At 38.7% G+C, this 23,815-nt stretch overlaps 1 protein-coding gene across 2 annotated transcripts in view; it reads right to left on the bottom strand.

Moving 5' to 3' along the window:
* CADM2 (cell adhesion molecule 2) overlaps positions 1-23,815 on the bottom strand; it is a 688,787-nt gene that overhangs the window by 131,589 nt on the left and 533,383 nt on the right. The gene's annotated exons all lie outside the window — the stretch shown is intronic.

Below are 23,815 nucleotides of genomic sequence, written 5' to 3'. Positions count from 1 at the left end.
TCCCAAACATTCCGTTTCTCTGCAGTAAAGCTGTTTCAGGAATCTACATATATTAATCAAGTCTTTCCACAGCATAGAAATACGAGTATCATAAGTAAGTAAACACTGTAATTCTCCTAAGTGAACAATAGAAAAGCCTCTGTAACTCAACAAATTTCGCTGTATACCTCTAGATTCAAATCTTTGACTTGATAGTATTTGAATCTTCAGTGAGTCTATTTTTATAGTAAGCCTCTGAAAGTCAAAAGTAAAATGGGACTATTATAATTACTGGGAGAGCCATGCTTTGATTTGTGAGAAGAACCGAGATGTTCAAGTCTGTAATGCTGTTCTCACTCACCTCTTTCTAAAGTCCCCAAAGGCTCTTAGATTTGTTTCTCCTAATATTTATATCTTCCAATGATAAAACCAAAGTTTTACTGTGGTTCTTTTGCTACTAAATCTAGATGTTTCTGCCCCATTGCAAGGCTCTCCAGGTGCTGTCAGTACAGGAAGATATACACCAAAGTAAGCAGCTACAATGAAGATTCAGCAAAAATGTCACTTGAATTTGTTGTCTTCTAAGGCTACCATTCAGGTTTCTTTACAGCGATCTCAAGCTGAATTTACTGGTTATTTCAGGGTAGGCCAGCTAAAGCTTGACTTATTCTCTGCAGGGTCTGATGACTGAAAGGTGACAGCTTAAGCAGACCTAACACAAGCATGCTATAAACTGCTCCGAGGCACATCAAAGTGACTGAGGTTGTGCATAATGGACACATTCCAAACATAACTGAGACATATTCTGGCCAGCCACAGCAAGAAATAAATAATTATGTAGCATGTAATATAAAATGCATATAATGATGGAAAATAGGTGCAACATTAAAGCAAACAAGCAAGCAAAACAAAAGCCACAAAATGAAAATCTATGTACATACCAACATGCTGATATAACAGCCAAGAAAAACAAGCTCAAGAAAACAAAAAGTACATAGAAGCAAGCTTCTACCAACCCCAAATAGCAGGCAAAGCTGATGACTGTGGCTTTACTAGCCAAAAGTCCTCAACAGTGAAGCTGTTGCTATCTTTGAGGAAGTAGATGGGGAGTCAGAATTCATTTCTCAGCTTTTCAATTCTAGTCAGATGCAAATTGAGCAGACATAAGAATTGTAGTTTATTCACATTACTGACCTTTCAAAAAAAATGATTTTCAAAATGACCCAGTGCTTCCAAATGGTTTGATTACCACCACACCCATATACATAATTTGGAGAACAGCACAGGAAACACAAAAAAAACGAATAAAAAAACCCTCAGCACCCCATAATTTGAAAGTGGTGATTTTTGCCTTCCCTTAATCAGAAATTATTTAAAAAATAATGCAATATATCATCTTAAATCATATCTTATTTTGTTACAATTTTCAATTGCTACTACCTCGTGATAAAGATTTATGTAGCTGTTGAAATATTTTCATATAGATGGGGCAATGTGCAGAATTTCATGCACTAAAAAGAACTGTAATGAATTCCACTAGAGCACAAATGGTCTACAGATGATGCCAATAGCACACCATTTCAATCCTACTGGTAGAGAAAAAAAGCAATTGAAATACAAACCACCTGCATCAACTACATTCCTACTGCTCCCCTCCCTCATTTCCTCCCCTCCACACCTTTTTCAACCTTTGTACAAAATAGAAGCCTGAGCTCAGTCAATTTTCTGGAAAACTGGTAAAAACAACCACTGATCAAGAGCTGAGATCAGATGTTCCATGTTTCAGCCTGGAGTGAATTTTTATTGAAAGAACAGAAAGAAAGAGTTTTGTAATGGAAATACCAACACAGAGCCTTTGCAAAAAATGCTGCAAATAGCACCGACATAATACTCTGTCGCAGGAAAGCTGTTTGTCAGAAGCATTTTTATAAGTGCTAAGTCTAAATGCAATTAATTATCTGTGCCATCAATTTCAAACCTAAACATCTGTAAGCTTTCCTGTCTACGCAGATTTGAGAGCAAACCAATGAGAAAACTCTACCGTTATTGCTTAGCCAAGGCTAGCGCTTACGTGGAGTCTTTTTAGAATCTTATTTTCAAACATTATTCCTACATCTATGTCTATATCCTTATCCATATCTGTTTAGAAAGACACCAATTCCTCTTATGAAATTGATAGCTGTGAGGGATGCCAGAACTGGTTTGTTTCCATTTTCTGTGTTAGGTATATTTTGCTAAAAGCGTGAAGTTGGATCAGAGAAAAAGTGGCTTCCTAACTGCCTAGTCCTGGCTCCCGCATTCTGGGGCAGGGGGAAGCCTCTGGGAGAGGGCGACTGCTCCCTCAGACAGCAAATGAACAGTCGGCGGCACCGGAGAAGCTGGGACTACTTCTAGACTTCTAGCCAGCTAGCAATGTCCAGGCATGGAGACTGAGTGGAGCAGGGGTCTTGGTGAGTGGCAGAGAGTAAACCCTTGCAAAGCCTGGCTGACGGAGCAAAGAAGCCCGTGGAGCCTGAACAGAAGCCAGCTACTGAAAGGCATCAACCGGCAAGCAAAACCTTGAAGGAGAAGACATACTCCTCAAGGAGCTAGTGGATGGGAAGGAGATTTATTTACAATACTCGATCTCTTTCAGCAGATCTGAGTTCTACTTGTTTAAAGAGCGATCTCATCTAGTTTATTATTCTCTATTTAAAGGACATGAGCCTCAAAAGCTTTCTGTAAGCTTTCTGATTGCTCTTTCTTTAAAGTGAGAATTGCCCCAAACAGGGCAATTTTACCACTAGGTTCAAGCCAACTCGAGGCTCTACCATCATGGTTTAAATAAAGTACCATAAAGTAAAATACAATATGTTCTCTCTTATTTAATTAACAGCTGAAAACAAGAAGTAGAACATGTATGGGGACATTCTGCATGAATCTGGAGTTTGGTACACACTAATAAACAGATTTCCTGTATACTGAAATGTCCGTGCATTGTTCAATACAAACAACAGTAAATATTTCTAGTTCCCCACAAAAGTTAACAGGAAACACCAAGCTTCTTTTTAAAGTGTGTCATACTAAAATACAGCTGCTGTATTGTACTCAGGTGACAGTATTTATTCCTCCACTTTTTAAGAAGGTTATACTGATAGCTCCATTTGTATTCCACGGGTAGTTTCTGAATACTATTATTAGTTGTATTGTGGTAGTGACTAGACAGCCCAGGTGAGCACAGAAAAGAAAGCTTTGTCCTTAAAGACTCTACAAGCTCCGTCCTCACTTGACTTGCATGGTCTCCTAGCCTCACTCCTAGCTCTGCCTGCTCTTTCAGAATCTTCTCTGGAAGCCCTTTCTTTTTTCCATTTCACTTTGTTAGAAGCCCAACAGACCTTTTAAGCCTCTTCCTGGGGATTTTCACCTACATTCCGGAATCATTACCTTATCAATAGTTTGCATACCTACAGTTTTGCATGATACAGAGATGCTAGAAAAAGGGTAAATAAGCAGAATATGTATTTGACTTCTGGGAAATACACCTATGCCAAAACAGTAACAAAGAATACCACCACTGACGTCTCCTTCCTGGATTCTTATGTTGCAAGCACTTATAAAAAATGTAAAATGCAACAAGAAATATAATTGCATAGTAAATTCCAATATGCCCTAAGTACATTATTTCAGTTTTCTGTAATTCCCAGGCACATATGATGTAGTTAATTTGCAAAGTATGAAATAATTATGCATAAAATACTTGTTCCTAAGCAGACACACTTCATTTATTTTATCTGTCATTCTCTTTTTCTGTGGAAAAGATTTCCTTTCAGAACGTTTTCTGACACAGACACAAGCAACCTTGATAATTTGCATAGTTTAGGTTATTATGAGTAAAAGATACAGTCATGTATTTCAGCTGCATTAATTAGCAATTGTTGAGACTGACGACCAGTGCAATAAACCGGTCTCCTTGTTCACAATCACAAAAAGCTGTACTTTATTTTTTGTGAAAAATAATATAATGATCATATGCAGTCATGTAGTGAAATCTTGCAATAGGAATTATATCAAAGAGAGAAAAGAAACTAAGAAATTCACTGTCATGGAAAAAAAAATACACATTTCATAGGGGGCAGAAAAGGCAGTTGGACCTGTTAGATGTAGTAGCCAGAGAGCAGCATCTCTAATCTTATTTCTCTAAAATGACTATATCTTACTAGTATTTTGAGTTGTGTATTTGAAGAATGGGGAAAAAGCAAACAACAAAAAATCCCAAATCCTCCAGAGTAATTTGCAGATGTTTTGACAATACTAACTTGACATATGCTGCCATCCTGGGATTCACTCAACAAAATTTTCTTCCTTATATTAGAGCTGTTCCCTCTGTCATGGGAATAATGTAACTATTAGCTGGAACCAGAAAGATTTCTGATAATCTACAGGTCATGCTAAACTCCCAGAAATTTAATGCTTATGAAACTGAAACAATCCCTCAGATTTTCAGATTGGAACTTTCTGAATGCAGTACCATCATCAAATCTGAAATAGATTTCAAGGGATTTATACTGTGTTTCCAGATATACTTGGATATACTTGAGAAGGCCTTTTGCTTTGTTCCTAATGAATTCAATACAGTAAGATGCCTATAGGGATGATCTACAGCACTCACTCATAGTTGTGCATCAAAATCTGTCAGGCCACAGACTACCACCGCCACCACCAGGGAAAGAGAAAAAGAGACGGAAGGGAGTAAATGGAAAAAACCAAACTATTATGGTTATTCTGTGTTTAGTCTTCTAAGCGTTCATACTTTTTTTCAAAACATTTCCATTTCCTTTAAAAAAATCATGTACTCATTAGTCTCTTACTGTATTAACAGTTTGCCCATTTCCAACTGATACACAGTTATTCTATTGATGCCTAACCTATCTAGTAGGTACTTGCATGGTATCTGAACTCCTAATATTTTAAAACTTCTCCATTATTTGTATGTGGAAAGAAAATCCTTTTCCTTCCTCTTTCATTTCCAGTCATGCAATTTGATTACTTTCATACAAGGAGGGATATGAGGCTAGGGTGGCAGTGTGGATATTTGGTAATCACATGTTTTCTATTTCTGTTTCTGCATGCAGTCAAGCCATGTTTACCTCTCTCTGGAAATGAACTCCATAGCATTGTGTCTGTGAAACTATCACTTTTGCTCTTATTACTAGCTGGTCATGATTCCAACGGAGTCCAAAGGTCAGAAAGACAGATGATCTCTTAATCAGTCTAGAGTCATGACAGATTTCAGTACTGGGACAGAAACATTGAAATTGAGTCTACTTTCCCAGGTAACGCTAATGTAGAGGGAAAAGCACTTGGTAATACATTAGAAGTTTGTATGCAACCTATTAGATTGGCTGACATATGTACTGTTGGAGTCCTTTAAAGGTGACATCATTTCTAAGTAAAACTAGCGGAAATAACAAAAACTGAAGGTCACAGTACTATGGACAGATCTTTGGCTAATTGGCTGTGGAACAGTATTCTGGCCAATTTGCAGATACATGATGATTTTTTTCCCCATTAGGAAAGTGATTAGTAACACAGATGAGTTCAAACAGACATTCCAAACAGCGTCTTTCACAGTTTTGTGTCACTCAGATGCTGTGGATACTTCAACTTCACTGAATTTTCCAACCCATTCATGTACTTAATTAATAAATTCAGGGCATCACTGAGTTTCGTAGAAGGTGCTAAGTAAGGTTTTTGAAATGGAAGAACAACATAACAGTCCTTGGAGATTAGCTTTACTTTCATTCCAGTACATTTCTATTTCTCTTTGAACCCTTCTAAAGTACTTTGTAATCAAAAGGAAGAAACAACGGGGTCAATAGGAGTGTACTTCTTCTACCTCTAATCATCTGGTCATCTTCTACTTTATGCTCTGGCTTGCAATCTAGTAAGAAAAGACTAGATTGTTTTCAGCTGAGAAATACTGCTGAAATATTTGATTAGTTTATTTAGAGAACAATGTTCAACAGCAAGCTGCTTTCTCCTTTTTATACTTTTCAGATTTTTTGCATGTTGGATAATGCATATGTCAAGGAGTACAGCAATCTTCCTTCATTAGAAGAGGCGCTGACAGTCTCACTAACAGAGGCATCTTCTCTGTGCTTGCTTACTGCCTTGAAAAGGCCAAAGCACTGGGGACCCAGAACCTGCCCGTACAACGTTATCTATTATTTATCAGGGCGGTCTGTATTTAAAGAACAGCCTTAGGTGCTTATGAGGTAAATCCAAACAGCAAGCTAATTTCTTCAGTGAAACGACAACAATTCCCTGTTTCCTGCAATCTGGATAAAACGAAAACAGTTTAAGGTGACTTACAACAACGTACGATTTTGAACACATCTGTTAAGTGAGGTTTCTCCAACTGTTGCCAACTGACAAAAGAAGGCCAGGACGATTATATGCCCTTCATGAATGGAATAAATATGGTAAAACTTTCCTGCATGCCAGATTTTCTGTACTGAGCTACATTTTCTCTCACAATAATTTTCTGTATTCTCTTCAGTTTCTCTCTTTTTCAGAGCATTCAAGAAACATGGCAATATGCAAAAAGGGAAGAAGAACTTGTGTTCTAGGGTGTTTATAAAGCCTGTTTCTGGTATTAAAGAGGCACTGCACTTATGTTCTGCTGGTCTTTTGAGAATCATAAGGACGACATGTATTGTCTTAGAAGGTCTGAGGGCTGCCTCACTTTCACATAAGAAATTTAAGTTTCAAATCCTTCCAAAACATACAGGTTTTGAACTATGAAGATGTTTTATTGTTTTATTGTGTTGGAGTAATGTTTAACTATACCTCCAAAAAATAAAACAAAAATCAATTAGTCAGGATGAAACGTTGTCTTACAAGGTCTGTTCATCTGGTTCCTTCTGCAATGGGGAATTACAAGATTTCCTATTATACTAACATAACTGGACATGTGCCACAGCACGGTAGCCTAGAAGATCTTTAAAAATCGTACTTCTCAAATATGCAGCTGCAAAAATTAAAATTGCAAAATGATCTGGCAAGGTTAGAGATGGACAGAATTAAAATAAATGAGATTCAATAGATAAAAGTAATTGGTAATCTTATATACCAAGTTGAAGACTGATATTTTGAAAGCAGTAATGCAGGAAAGAAGCCCTGAGGATTACAGAGGAAATTATTTAACTATATGTTCAAATGCAGCACCACTCTAAAAAGATGAATCCTATTCTGGGTTGTACTGATCCTGGCAATTATGGTAAAATGAAAAAATAATGCTACAATATTCCAAAACTGCATACATCATACTGTGTCATATATTGTAAATTACAGATAGAAACAGGCTCTCAGTTGGGAAGGTAATTTCCAAAGGTCTACCGATGGAATACTACTGCATAAGTAATACTACTGCATAAGTAATACTATGAAAATGAAAATAATACAATGGAGAGCTGTAATAACAGTCCACACATACCTAAGAAAATACTAATAGAAGTTAGAAAAATATTTTTTTTTTTCTATAATTTTGAGGGTAATACTGAAAACAGAAAACAGTATGTTTCAGGCTAAGTAAGAGTTCATTGTAAGTGAGAAATATTAGATAATGGCATTATTGAAGTAGAAGGGATAAATAAATACTAATCCTCTTGCAAACTAAAACAAAGGTACACAGATTTCCAAGTTTGTTCTTCTGTGAAGACCAGACCAGGCAATTTCTTCTCATGCTACTGATGTTGATACTAATCATTGTGTTAACAGTACTTAAATGATTGCTGACCAAGGCAGAGTTAAGCTTGTTTAGGTATTAAAAACTGCCTAGCCAAACAGCACAGAGCTCTACCAAGACAGTCTACATATTTTAAAGAACATCAGTTACAGTATACTACTTTTTCCTCTTCAAGAGACTGCCCTTTACAGTCACTGCTGGTGACCCTCATGCACTGGCTTTAGTCAGCTTTGGATGCAAGGAATCCTGAAGGGTAGGGAATATAGAATAACCCAGCCAAATTTTACAATCTTAGCACCACTGGAAATCCAGTTTCTCCTCAAACCTGCCCATGTGCAATATGTTTTTCATATGTGTCTGCAGCTGACCATGTCTTAAGGAAGCTGCAGAACTGAATTATAACTGTATTTCTCAACCTTGTAGATGGTGACATTACAGTTCTGCTCGTTCACTAGCTAAACTTAATAAGCCCATCACACTGAAAATGTTTTTAGTGGCATGAATGAGTAATACTCATGGTAGAGTCACATTTATGGTATAGCTTCGTATTTCTTGGAAAGTCACAGTCTTCTAATTTCTAAAGAGTGCTGTCCTGTTCAAACATATTATCTCAGCAGAATTTGGAGGGACGTTCTCACTTATTAATGATCTAAAAGAGATCTCTCTCTAAGTGAGAACAGCTATAAGATGCCTCTGTTCTTTCTGCACTTCTTGATCATTCATGTAGGTACATAAATTAACATTGTTCTTCCTGTAGCAGATGGCTACATTGGCTAGACATGCAGTAGGAATACTCATTCGTCCTAAATACATTAAGAAGTTAGACTCCCTAAACTCCTGCTACAGTCAGTGAAGCAAGATAGCTTCCTCCAGAGGCCAATTAAGAACAGGTCACTGCCTTGAAAATATTACAGAACCTGAACAAAACAACAAAGAAATCATCAGCGATTGATGAGTGTATCTGCAATCAATCTAGCAATTGATTCCAGTACCAATGTAGAGTCAAATTCTAATGTATATGTCAATACTGAAGATACTAGTGGTGTTAGTGATGACTCGCAGATCTCAGTATTGAGGGAATTGAAATATGGAACAAAGTATCAGGAGAGATCCGAGATGAGTTTAGTGCAATTCCAGAGAGGATTGTCAGAAAGCTCTTTGGTGGTTTTAACATCTTTTATGACAGAGCCCTTTAAAGTTTTATGATGTCTCTCATATAGCCTAGCAGCAGACAATCTGCCCCTGAACCACAAGTACACAGATGCCTCCTCTTTTGCAGGATTTGTCTTAGTTTTCCAGATGCAGGTGTGCTGTGAAGGAAACTGTGAGAAATGGTGATGGAAACAGATAATTAAGGGATTGGAGCATCTCTCATACAAGGAGAGGCTGAGAGACTTGGGATTGTTTAGCATGAAGAAGCAGCAAATCATGAACTTAATCCAAGTTCAAAAGAAAAATTTGGCAGCAGAACTCTCTAGACCTCTAATTTTCTGAGGAATCTGCTCTAACTGGACATAGTTGGAGAAGAAAGTTGGACTACGTGACATCCAGAGGTCCTTTCCAATGTGAAACATTCTGTGATCTTGCGATTCTAGATGTTTTTGGGGTAAAGAATCTGTGTATCACAAAATTCAGGAATGTGACCAATCCTGAAACACCAACAAAAAAAACCTTTGGTGGATATTCACAAAAATTAATCTTCCTTAGCTTTTCCCAATTAATTTTGTCCCTCATGGAGGCTTCCGATTTGAGTCCCTCAGAAGAGCTGCCTGTCTCTCCCCTTTACAGTTAATGAAAAAAAAAAAGGGGGAGAGAGAGAAAAATTAGCTTTTCTAGGCTACACCTAGTTTGTGCAAATACCCTTCTTGTGCAATTATATTCCATGAACATGGTGACTTCACATGTGCAGCAATACAATATTTGGAGTCCAGAGTGGTGGCCAGACATATTCACCAAGTACTACGGAATATCATTTGGAAAAATAAAACAAATATTTGACATACAATGGCATACTAAGTACTGATAGCTGCACTGAATAAAAACTCTGCTATGAATGAATGCGTTATTTAACAAACAGTAGGTACTGACAGTAATAGATGCGTGGAATCATGCTACTATTGGTAGCATTTAACCCCAATATCTGACATTTTCGGGGCCATTCACATACACCAGATATATTTGAGTATACCAGAAGAAACTTGTCCATGCTTAACATATATGTCTAGACAAAAAACAGCTGAATGCATCCTGGCTTTTTCACTTAGACATTTCTTACAGGCACCTTCTTTTTTAAGAGTTGGGGAAAAATATTATTCTGGTTGTTTCTTTCTGCAGTTCAGATTGTAGCAGTAGGTAAAGGATTGAAGACAGTAATTTGAAAAGCAAATACATAGAGTAACTACCTTACAACTACATAGCTAGAGAATGCTACTTACCCTTCACACTTGCAACAGATGTTTAATAATATTGGTTCTCATACTGCACTTTTCTTAACTGGTGTAGTCTGAAGACTCACTAAGAAACCACCATAGCTAACCTGTCTTCAGTTTATTACTTTTGAAGGATAGATTGGTATATCATGATTAACATACCAAAGGAAGCATTGACTATCTAAAAATTGCAAGGAGTTATTCCAACGTTGACTGCTTTTTGTGGCTATTTTTAATAGACTGTAAATCACTTAAGTATTGGAGATACAGCCTAAGAAGAATTTCTGAATTTACTGTGTACTACTGAATTGCATATAATGGATCAAAAGTGACTCCCAATCCTGCTTCACAAGCTGGCTGAGACATGGCACAAGCAAAGATGGTATTTGGCCTTCAGGGCAGTGAATGTTACTGTATTCTTTCTTGGGCTTGTCGACAAAGTGCCCGTCAAAGGACATTAATTGCACATTTGGATGATAATATGTTCACAGCATCAGATGTAATAAAGAGTGCTGCAGTAACAATCTGCAACACTGGATACGTGAATGTTTTTGGTATATAAGTTACAATATCCCATTTTTAATTATACTGTGTCCTTGATTCCTCCTTCTCTCTCCTCTCTTCACTTTAGAGCTGATTCATTTAACTCCTTTTTACCTAGCATTCATTACTTTTTCCTCTTCTCCAGGCATAAAATTTAAGACCTCTATTTTAAAAAATATTTAGAAAAATAAACCTGTTGTCTATACACCTGAATCTCCTTTCCCATCTTACTCAACTCCTGGTAGATTCAATAGCTCTGGAAAAATTCCAGATATCAAATCCACTTCCTCTGGTACATAATGATATTTTAACACTACCACTTTCAATAAAAGCAGCGTTTTTTCTTCTGTTTTCCATTTTGCTTACAAACTCTGTTTGCCAAGTTTGATGCTTTCCTCAGATCCTCCTCTTGCCCTTCTTTAATCAGGGTGTTTCCAAATTCTTCAACCAAAACTTACTAAATTAAATTTTATATTTAATTTCTTTCCCTATAACAGCCTTTAGTATACTCAATATATGTTTATCTTCCAACAGACAATATTTGTCCTGCCTCACTGATCCCATCCTTGCCTCATTTTTTTATTCCTCTCACTCTTCATCTTCCTTCTTTTTCTTTGAAATCTTTCCTGACTGCACACATATGTGGGTGTCGCCAATCCTTGGAATAAGCTGTCTTTGACTCCACTTGTTCCTCCATCTCGTCTCTTCCTCTTCTCCCCATCAATCTTTAATTGATAAAAAAACCTGTTGGCATCCCTCTTAGTAACACTTTTCCCATTTTCTGTAGTAAATAATTTTGTTTCCTCTGTGTGATACATAATTTCTCTATGAGTATGAAGCCGCTGAAAGAAATCAGAAAATAAGAATGGGCTAAACCAATTGCATATGAAATATACATCAGGAATACTGATTAGTAACTCTTTAAAAGAGAAGAGCACATAAAATTAATTTATTTCTTTATATTTCCAAATATAAACTCCAAAGTACACTTTATCTTTTCTGTAACAGAAGTGCAAAAATGTAACAATTGCAAATTTAAATTGCTTTACACTTATCAGCATCCTGAGCTGTATTAGGAAGAACGTTGCCAGCAGGTCCAAGGAAATGATCCTTCCCCTCTGCTCAGCACTGGTGAGGCCACCCCTAAACTACTGTGTCCAGTTCTGGGCTCACCCAGTACAAGAGAGACAGGGACATACTGGAGTGAGTACAACAAAGGGCCACAAAGGTGATTAAGGGAATGGAACATCTATCATATAAGTAGAGGCTGAGAGAGCTGGGACTGTTCACCCTGGAGAAGAGAAGGCTCAGGGGGATCTCATCAATGTTTATAAATACCTGATGAGGGGAGCAGAGAAGATGGAGCCAAGCACTTCTCAATAGTGGACACTGACAGGCCAAGAAGCAATGGGCACAAACTGACAAGCAGGAAATTCAACTTAAGCATAGAAAAAACTCTTTTACTCTAAGGGTGGTCAGACACCTGCACAGGTTGCCCAGTGAGGTTGTAGAGTCTCCATCCTTGGAGATATTCAAAACCTGACTGGACACGGTCTGGGGCAATCTGCTCTGGCTGACCCAGCTTGACAAGGCAGTTGGACTACATGATCTCCAGAGGTCTCTTCCAACCTCAGCTATTCTACAATTCTCTCATTCATACAGCTTTTACCTGTATCATAATATTACAGAAAAATAAAACCAAAAAAAGTTTTCAAGCATTCGTCTCCTCCTTTTTGGCTTTTAAATTGTTTTCTTATAATTAACAATTGATATCCCGAATAGCACTCTGCTGAACTATACTGAAGACAAGCGTTTGAAGACTATCCATCCATAGATATAAGTCTTACCTGGTATTGTTAAAATATTGACAGATTAATGTGATCTCCTCTGGAAATGAGTGCTGTTCTGAGTAGGCCCTCCCATGAACATGTCTTTTCCCAGAACAACAAAGAATTTAAAAACCTTTGATTGCATCAGTGAAAAAGTTTCCAGTTTTAACAACAGAAAGGGAGGAGCTGGAGAGAAGGGAGCCTGCCAGATGTTCACAGTGAGTATGTACAGATGAGCTCTCTCATGCTCCAGGACCATGTTGTAGGTGGTTGTGTTCTCAGCTGCTTTTGCTACTTGTAGGATACCACAAGCTTGAGCCCTCCAAGAAGACTTTTGTATCAACACTGAATTACAGCATCATGGTCAGAAATAATAATAACAACAACAACAACAGAGTTTTGGAAGCTCTGGCAACTTAGATCTTCAGGGTTATTGAAAAGCCCAATAAATTACCTCTGTACCTAGGGTTACTTTCCTCATTGAGAAAGGATGTTACTGCTAGCTAGAAATTTAAAATGTTTCCTCCTCAAACCAGTAATCCCATGGTGTTATCAGGATTCAGCTGGAGCCAAAGAAATCTATTTAAGAAAATCCCTAGTAGACAAAAAAATGAGTTCTATAATCCAGTTACTAAAGGTGCAGTCATGAAGTACCTGTAAATGCTGACTTACTGAATATGCTTTTGAACCCTCTATGCTTGATAGACAAGAATCATACTGGATTACTTTATTTCCAAGAGGTCCATTCTGAGAGCAGGAAAAAAAAAAAATGAAATCATACCACACTTATTAACCTTCAATTAAAAACCTGAATTAAAAAAAAAAAAAAACAACCAATAATGTTGTAGAAAAATGCTCAGAGCTGATACTTTCTCTAGTGTTTCCTAAATTTGAAACTTTCTTTGCAGATTTAATTTTCTCTAGTTGAATCCTGGAAAGTAGCACCGAACAGTGATAGATTAAAACAAAATAAAACAATCCCCCATCACTGCCACCAGAAGAAAAAAGAAATAAAAAAGAACACTCAAACAGTTTTAGCACAGAAAACTACAATCCTATCAATTTAAGAATACGGGCAGATTTCACTTTACAGCCAGGTGGAGAAGGGTAATCCGAACTATATGGATTAACACTAACTCAAAGGCACTGTAAAGTTCTGTAGGAGACCATAGGGAAGCTCCTACTGTAAAAATCTAGATCATGAGCTTTACACCAATAATTAAAAGAGTCTGCAACCAGGTGCATCTCTGGGGGACAAAGACAAAATGAAATCCTCATATGCAAATCCGTCTTCCTAATTCTGCCAACAGACATAAAACATTAAATGGATTAAAGCCAAAAAGAGGCAAAAAAAGCCTTTGTCTCCCTCAATAGCACTTTAGAGGATAAAGTTCCTTGGAGACTGCTTAAATTCAGAGAAAAGGGAAGGGGGGGAAAGACTGTGGAACTACTTGAGGATCTGGCCCCAGCGTATCTATTTAGATCCAAGACAGATAGCTACAGATGAGCCTAGGTGAAACATTACTGACTGCGATAGACAAAGTAGGATGGAATGATGATTACACTGCTCTGCAATGTGAATTGCGGTAGCCAAAGTGATGTCCTGAATTATTCTATGAATGTAGTCGCTGATCATCCATTTTAAAATAAAAGATATATTGTTCCCTGTGAAAATGAAATCAAAGACTTGACGCTGATCTCCCCCATTATGGAACAAATCAGATAATGTAAATCAAGTGTCATCCTGTAAGGTGATCTCTACTGGAATAAATTTGGCAGCTGAGACAGACATGTCAAAAAGCCACTACAACAATACCCGTGAAACTCACTGGCACTCTGCACCATTATTTGGTCTCTGATATCTCTGTCAATTTATTAAGGAACAGTACCTAGCTCTAGTTGTGGGTGAACTTGCCACATAAAACTATAGCAAACATCAGAAACATGAATCCCTGTGCCTAAGGAAAACCTTTGGGCACTGCTGAAGTCCTTCAATTATGCAATGACAGGTACCTAGCTGAGTTGCTGAGCTCAAGTCTCTCAGGACGTACAAATACCTAAGTGCAACTGCCTGAATTCTCCTGGGTCACTTAACTGCATGGGGGGTGGGGGGTAGATCCTGTGTCTGCATCAGGGCAATTCACAAACAAGGCGCTCCTCCGCTTATTTTACCCATGAGCTCACCCACTAGACATCCTCAGACTGACTTGCTAGATCTCCTCTTGCACAAGAGGTGCAGGCAAACTGTGATTCTCCAAAACCTGCCTATTCACTGTCACCCCCAAACTTCTTGTTAGAGAGCCCTGCTCAGAAGGGGCAGACCCCAGAATTTCCAACTCACTTGACCATCCTCATGCCATCGCCACTGGACTTCTGGTCATTTGCCATTAAAAGTCTCCTTTGAAACTGTCCTACTTTGTATGGATACACACTATACACATAAATATAAATACATATTAATTGAAGCAAAGACTTGAACATTATTTTCCTTTGTTTCCTACCTGCTAGCTCATCTTTTTTCTGCTTCCTACTGTGCATATTTGCAGTGGAATAGCTTCAGTAAGTGAAGGTGCGAGCAAAGCCCATTAAGAAAGTACAGTGGCCAGATGGTTAGGACATTCTCTGAGAAGGTTTGTAGACCAAAGGTCTTATTACTGGTTTGTATTAGAGACTGTGACAGTTAAAAAACTTGTCCCTTCCTTACCCATCCTACTAGAAGTGACTGCTCTAACTACCTGGCTACCAGCTAGACCAAGCAGCCTCTTCTCTGTTCTTCCATTTGTGTCTTTGTTTCCGTGTGAGGAAGATCTGACCTGGTTTAAATGCCATCTTTTGGAGAGAAGTGGAGAATCCCAAGAAGCACCAAATACCTCCCTTTAGGCTGAAGTTGCTTGTCCAGGCTCTATTCCCCCTCATTAGGATTTCCTAATATTTAGCTTACATATGTTCTGCTTCAGCTTGCTGTCTTTGGAGAACCCCACTCTTAATTTGTCTTGCTCTTTCCAGACATTTCTCAGAGAGCTTGAACATGTAATTTAAGGCAGATATTTCCTATAGGTACATGTACCTTTTTGAGGAACCAGTCTATTGCTTCCCTCGTGACAAAAAACTGTAGTTTTCATTAAATGATCATGTGCTACAAAGTCACTAACAAAAGCAAAGTGTTGACTCTTCAACCTCCCACCACACCTACTTGACTGTTTTCAAAAGCCAAACGCCAGGTAAGATTCTCTTTTACTTCATCATATAATAAATGATATAATTAAAGTTAGGTACTGGGCACTAGTTATCAACGTACAGTGCCAAAGTCTATACAGATTCCACAAGAGAGGTATACATAATGAACTTACCTAAACAAAGGTTTTTTTTAAAACATCTCAAAGTTCTTGTTACTTGTAATATTAATGCAATTGATGTTTGAATGTATGAGGTATGAAAAGTTCTGTATAGACCAGAACTGATTGAGTGAGGAAGATGCTTTTTTTTTCTAACTTCTATTTTGGTGTACAGGGAAAAAGGGTGACATTTCCATGGTTGAAGTTAAAGATATCTCTTGTCTGAAAAATGGATTCTGGTAACATCAACAATATACAATCTATACAGGGTATGTGTATCAACTTAGAGGAAAAAATGAGGAAAACAATCGTTAAGACAAACAGCAGACTAAACTAAACCTGACAGGCTTGAGTGATGACATAATACCCTCTTACTCTGTGATGGTGACACAAAAATACCAAAGGACACAAAGCTGTCAGTCTTGTTGTTTATCTTCCATCTAAGACTAATAAAAGGAGGTTGGTGATTGACAGAACAGATGTGGGCACAGTCCTAGGCATACAGTTTGCACTCTGTTTGAAAAATGTATTGATGGTTTTAGGGGTGGCTTATTTGTTATCGCCTTTTTCTGCGTTACCTTTGTGATCTTTCGCAAACTTTTGATATAACTATTTTAAAGCTATCATTGCTTTTTAAAATTCATGATTAGTAGTTATAATTGCTGATATTGCAGTGCCCTAGTAATTTATTAACAGTATCTGCTTCTGGACAAGTGTCCAACTTAGTTGAAAACAAAACTAAGTTTTGCATAACCCCTTAGGTACTATCATGGTGAATAATGGAATATTATCAAACATTTCTATTTTTAGTTGTCTCAGAAAACAAAGCCTAAATGCGTCCTGCTACACAAGCTCCTAACTACTAAAAATGGAAAATGACACAGGTCTCTATAGAGCACAACACTGAAGCAGCACCATCTAATTTTAGCACATAAATCTTGTAAGGCAGGTAAAACTACAAAGAGAGAGAACAAGGAACAGTTTACATAGTGAAGCATTGCTGAAAACAAGTGACTTATTTGGTTATTGCCCCAATTACTCTGTGGGAAACAGCTGGTAGAAAATACTCTGAAATGAACCAAGTATCTTTCAGAGTTCTGCAGAATAATTCAATAGGGAAGTCTGTGTTATTAAAAACACAGAAGATAGCATTTTCAAAATCTTCCCCTAAATAAATGTGTGTGTGTGCATGTCAGGATGCAATGCCAGTAAAACTCAAATGATTCTGCTTTATTACTCAAGAACCTCGTACAATTGAAGAAGGAACCCTATAAAGCCACACTGTCTTGCAATTCATTCCTTTCACTGGAGGGGTTGCACAGGCCTGTGCTAGCAAGTTACATGTTTAAGCCTTCCAAGAGATATCTTCTCTTCTAAAAGCAAAGACACATGATAATAAGAAGGGCATTCCGTTCCTGATTCACTCTTCCTCTCATACAGAAACCAACATTGAGAGGCACAATACTGAGGAGCAGTATGTGTGTTTCCCACTGAGGCTGGCCTGCTCCCCTGCAAAGCACTGAACGTATTCCTGGGAAACACATGATCTGCTTCTGCTTTGGATCCTGGTTTGTTGTTTGATCTTGTCTGGAGTCACTTTAGCTCACTGAGCCTATGATTTCTAACCCCACACTGTGGCAGTGACTTTTCCTTCAGTCTAACACTTGCTGTAAAGTGTTATTAGGGCAAAGGCAAGGTACCTGAGAAAGGTAGAGATTCAGTTCTCATTCCAGAGTGGACTGGAAAACATTCCTTTATTGACACAGAAATACAAATTAGCTGAGTTTTAACAGCTCTATTCATCTCCCAGTTGCTGAGCGTTGTGGCAGCAGCAACAAGGACAGGAAGAAAGTCTTTGGCTGGAACAGTTGAACTGAACAGGCATTTCACTATGCTTTTAAGTCCCACCACCGTATGTCCACGTGTTTGCTACCATGGCGTTTGAGACAGAAGTTTCAATTCTGATCTCCTCACTGACTACAAACCAGTGCATCCTCCTCTCCCTTATTTCAGTGATTTTGACTGATGAGAAAAATATTTTTCAGGTTTCAACAAATCATTTTGCTTTAAGGTTGTGCTTTGGCAATATATTTAACACTGGCCAGTGTAGGCACAACAATTCATCATGTGAAGGATAATTAGAAAACTCCCCTCTCTTTCCTGTATTACAACTGCATTAGAATGCAGTTATATATATTATAATGAGACATGTGTCAGTGTGCACCAGCGTGCTACCGGCGCATTATTCCAGCTGTTGAAGTTATTTCTCTTTGACATCATGTCTCAGTACCTGAATCCCCCCAAAGCTTAGAAATGCACACCCTATCATGTCTTATTACTTCAATAATATAGAAAATCTGTCTAGCCAGTGAAGTAGCAGCAGGGAACTCTTCCTCCATCCCCTTGCCCTGCACTCCACTCACATGTTTCCGGTGATAACAGAGTATTTTATTGTTATTTCAGGTGCAGGAATCTGCCAGTGTTTCAGCCATCTTGTCTTCCTTGGGGCAGGATAAGAGTAAAATATGTGAATGAAATACACGAGTGGAACAGAGGGTTTTTTAATTTGCTGAAGTGTACATTAGCTGAACTGCTTCTTCCTATTGCAGTATAGCTATTAGCCTCCTTAAAGAGATCAGTACCTCTTACAAGCACATCCCTAGAAATTTTATATAGAAACCATTGCATTTTAATATGAAGATCTGCCCTTATTTTGTCTGCATTTTTTGTTCAGAAAATAGGCGCTTCTTGCTATTGTTAATAGTATAATAAAAATCATCTGATAACACTGTATCATTTCGGTCTGATATATTTAAAGCAGTAACATGATACATTGACTGTCATTTAAATATACAGCCACAATACCATATCATTACTCCTCTCTCCATGCCACACTCCATAGTGAAACTCAGCAACAATTAAATGAAAACATTTAAACAAATTTGTGGTTTCAAGGGCAGCCTAAAAATATTACAAGATAGCCTGAAAGCACTATGTTCTTTACACTCTGATGTCAGCCTCCTGTCAAAGTAGCTTTATTCTGACTATGAAAGAATGTGATCTTGACCAAAATAACAATGAAGGGAAGCACTCAGTCAGAACTGCTCAGATGTAATTCCTGCTCTAACACATTCCTCGTCATAAACAGATTCTCAGACGACATTGGATCAGTTCAGTTTCTACCTCAAAATTTTAAGTGCTTTGCTAAAGTAACATCCTTAACAACTTTACGATAGTAAATGGAAATTACACTCACACAGCCACATACAACACCCTGAAACAAACACTAGTACTGGGAAGAGAACAGCTCTTAACTGGACTAAAAGACTTTGAGAAAAATGACACATGAGCAAAATGCCTAGGAGGCAGGAATCGCAGATGCTTATCTCAGAATTTATACCAGCCTCTTCTTAGTCTTTAATAAACCAGGTAAACTTTCTACCTTCTACTCCTATTTCAGAAATGCAGATGATAGCTACTAGGAGCACAAGAGATGCTGAGTTCATTAATATATAAAGCATTCTGAGGAAAAAGCTAAAGAACATAACTTCTTATTATATTCAGGAAAATAAGTGACATTCCCAATTCAATTCTTAAAACTACAATATCATTAATAACATCCTGTATTGGGTTTGCATGGCAAAGTTTTGGTAGCAGGGAGGCTTCAGAGGTGGCTTCTGTGAGAAGTTGCTAGAAGCTTCCCCCATGTCCGATAGAGCCAATGCCAGCCGGCTCCAAGACAGACCCGCCGCTGGCCAAGGCCGAGCCCATCAGTGATGGTGGGAGCGCCTCTGGGATAACATATTTAAGAAGGGGGGAAAAAAACCTGCACAACAGCAAGGAGCGAGAAGATGTGAAAGAAACAACTCTGCAGACACCAAGGTCAGTGAAGAAGGAGGGGAAGGAGGTGCTCCAGGCGCTGGAGCAGAGATTCCCCTGCAGCCCGTGGTGAAGACCATGGTGAGGCAGGCTGTCCCCCTGCAGCCCATGGAGGTCCACGGTGGAGCAGATATCCACCTGCAGCCCGTGGAGGACCCCACACCAGAGCAGGTGGATGCCTGAAGGAGGCTGTGACCCTGTGGGAAGCCTGCGCTGGAGCAGGCTCCTGGCAGGACCTGTGGACCCATGCAGAGAGAGGAGCCCACGCTGGAGCAGGTTTGCTGGCAGGACTTGTGACCCCACGGGGGACCCACGCTGGAGCAGTCTGTTCCTGAAGGACTGCACCCCATGGGAGGGACCCACGCTGGAGCAGTTAGTGAAGAACTGCAGCCCGTGGGAAGGACTCACGTTGGAGAAATTCGTGAAGGACTGCCTCCCATGGGAGGGACCCCACGCTGGAGCAGGGGAAGAGTGTGAGGAGTCCTCCCCCTGAGGAGGAAGGAGCAGCAGAGGCAACGTGTGATGAACTGACTGCAACCCCCATTCCCCGTCCCCCTGCGCCACTGTGGGGGAGGAGGTAGAGCAAATCAGGAGTAAAGTTAAGCCCGGGAAGAAGGGAGGGGTGGGGGGAAGGTATTTTAAGATTTGGTTTTATTTCTCATTATCCTGCTCTGATTTGGCTGGTAATAAATTAAACTAATTTTTCCCCAAGTCAAGTCTGTTTTGCCCGTGAAGGTAATTGCTGAGTGATCTGCCTGTCCTTATCTCAACCCACGAGCCTTTCATTATATTTTCTCTCCCCTGTCCACCTGAGGAGGGGGAGTGATAGAATGGTTTTGGTGGGCAGCTAGCATCTAGCCAGGGTCAACCCACCACACATCCCACATTTTAAATCAAATAAATTAGCAATAGCAGACTCAAAGTAGAAAAAAAGTCATAGCATTGCAACCATCTCGGAGCTCTACGGCTTATTTTCTCACAGGTCAAAATACAAAGATGGAACACAAAATACAATTTAGCATATTTTAAGGATTAGCAAACCTGTACTTTTTCTAATAAAAATTGGGAGTAGTTTCCACAGCCTGGAGTTCCTTGGGGAATATCTAGACACTCATATTCCATTTTTCAATGGTCCATGCCTGAGTACAGGCCTGCAGCTGCCACAGGTTTGCATGGTGTTGTCGAACCTGAGCAACACAGCTGTACCCTGTGGAACTGCCATCCTCTGCTCCCCAGCCATAGCAGCAACATCTCATATACACACAGTCCCAGAGAATAGTTTACTTCTTAGTTTGGGCATACTTGGCATGTGAAATCCCCAATATGATGAGAGGGTGGTGACTCTGAAGGCACATCACCTGAGAAACAATTTATTACTATAGACTTTCTTTGTTATCTGGCCAAAGCATGTACCATCTCATGATCCCCTATGGATACGCATGGAGGACACTCACTGCAAATCTGGAATGTCACTGAACATAGTTGAATGCCATTGTATGAGGCTGGACTAAAAAGAAAGCTAGGCTAAGCTGTACCCAGAATTTAAGTGGCAACAGGATATACTACACAATGAACATGTGCTTCTATGTGCATATGTACTTCTTGGTAGTCACTGTTCGAATTTATGACCTTTTGAATAGTCTCAAAGTAAAGCGCCACAAAGCATGCATTATAATAAGGAACAGCAGTATAATCACCACAAAAGGTGATTCTGCAGTGGACAACGTAGTACCACAATAGGAATATCAAACCTAGCATGCAACTAATGGCATAGTGCAGAGGTATCTGAAACCAGTCCAGCTGCATTAGCTGGGCTCAGCAGCAGTAATGTAAGCACAGTGATACGGCTATACCACTCTGGGGACCTGTGCTGGTATTTCTGCACAGTACTTTGCTTGGCTGCATGGCTCAGTCAGTATGTCTGCCTACTGACTGAGATACAGATATTTTTCAAGACTTCTTGCTAGGTTTTTGTTTCCATAACACAGCAATGCTGAAATTGACTGGGGGAAATTTCCAGGTTTTTCCTATTTACTGAGTTGAACCTGATTTTACTGGCACATTGATTGCTGAAAAAATCCCCCACAAAACAGAGAATTGTTTTATTCTTGTAATTAATAAGGTGTAACCTTCATGTTAAGGAAACCTTTTATCCTTCAGATACTGTACTATGCCATTACAAAGTGGATAATAATAATTTGTCCAGCAGGACTAGCAAGAGTGCATCAGAATTCACAGTAACGATTTACAGGACCATTGATTGCCTAAATATTTGATCAGTCTGTATCATTCATCTGTTGCAATATTTATTCTAGATTTAAGTAGTTTTCCTATGCTCATTATCTCTGCAAATCATATTGGGAGTTGTAGTTCTTTGAGTAAGTTTTTATAGCATAGAATAAAAAGTGGCTCTTAAGTCTATAAGCAGAAAGATAAAACAGAAATTATTTTCTATTTTACATTGCAAGGTGATGTTTTTGCTAATCAGACTACCAGAATCAATGCACCATAAAAGATTGTTTGTCACAGAGAATATACATCACAGATAAACTTAATTACTTTTCAAAGGGGAAAGAAAACTGTTCTGTGAAATAGCAGACAGGTCTCATATTGACCTGACATGAGCAGACAGAGCTGATTGCTGCTATACCATAGCTCAGACATGGTTGTGTTTTACAAAACTTCTGCCAGGCGTAGGCAAGTTACCTACTGTAACAATTCTAGAACTAGTGTTGTTTACACAGATGTCTTTTTACTCTGCACTATTAGATCTGGTGGAAGAGTAGGATCAGTGAGAGCCCTCTAAAACTGACACTAGAGATTTACAGTGAAACACTTTTTCAGTCAAGACAGCATCTGTCACTATTATTCCCACTGAGAAGCATCTTAATCAGCAGGAAACCCCGCTGCAATCAATTATGAGGCAATTCCTGCCTGTGGTAGCCTTTGGTCCAAGCACATCACAGTTTAACTCAGAGGGACGCCTTCACTCACCTCCTGCTCCAAACAGGAGAACGTGGTATTTCAGTAAACATATTCTCAAGGATTCATAGCAGATCCCTGGTCATATCAGCACCATGGCGGGTAGCTTTTTGCATGATTTTCCCTTTCTTATCCTAAGGTAGCCTAGCTCACAGAGAAGAGAGATGGGCCATGTAGCCGTTTACTTAGAAATGATAGTTACAAGTGCCTATGTAGCTCTTCATTTAACTGCCAAGATTGTGTTCTCCTTTCTTGAGCCAAAAGGAAGTGAAAAACATACTGATAAGACTGCATCATTTTTACTGAGGTTAGGATAAGGGCACCATATTAATGAGTTGTAATTAGATTAACTGATGGACAAAGAGAATTTGCAAGATCTACCTAGTTTGTATCTAAGATTGAGACCTGTGTGATGCAAATTTGCAGGGCCACTGAGGAAGACAGTGCATGCTTAGGAGAGAAAACTGATAGTAAACATGACATTATCTTCCAAACTGTAAGGCATAGTAGACATGCAATCTCTCAGATGGGTATATAAATACATAAAAAAACCCTCAAGTACTTGTAGGTGTACTCAAAACAACTTGTTTTCTTGAAGTTAATATCATGACTTCCATAGTTCACATTAAGCATTGGTAGCACTGATTCTGCCAAAAATATTCTTCAAAACACACCTCAGAGGTATACTAGACTATATTACTTTCATTGAATAGGAAGTTAGTGACATAAAATCCTTCATCAATAATCTTAGTGTAGTCCTGTTCCATTCCAATCCAATTTACGTGGCTCAAAAGCTTTCGAGCTACTTTCTCCTTGAATAATGATGCTGCTTCTTTTACTTTGCTCTTTGTGGCTTGCACACCATTTCAGATTTGATAAATCAAGCCCTAAAAATTTTATGATTATTTCTGTTGTTTCAAGATTCCTTTCCACATACTATTTTCCTGTCTTATGTTTTCATTCTCTTCTCCTTTCTTACGTCGCTGTACTTCATAAATGCACTTTGTTTTACAGAGTTTTACTAGTCTGTTTTTTATGCTGCCTCTTTATTATATTCTACTTCTTTTATTTCTTGTGTTTTCCCTTTATCTTCTTTCATGTCTCTGTACTGTT

This window comes from Gymnogyps californianus, chromosome 1, assembly GCF_018139145.2.
Source record: "Gymnogyps californianus isolate 813 chromosome 1, ASM1813914v2, whole genome shotgun sequence".
NCBI lineage: Eukaryota > Metazoa > Chordata > Aves > Accipitriformes > Cathartidae > Gymnogyps > Gymnogyps californianus.
The sequence above is the reverse complement of the archived record's forward strand: the minus strand, read 5'-3'. Positions and strand labels throughout refer to the sequence as shown.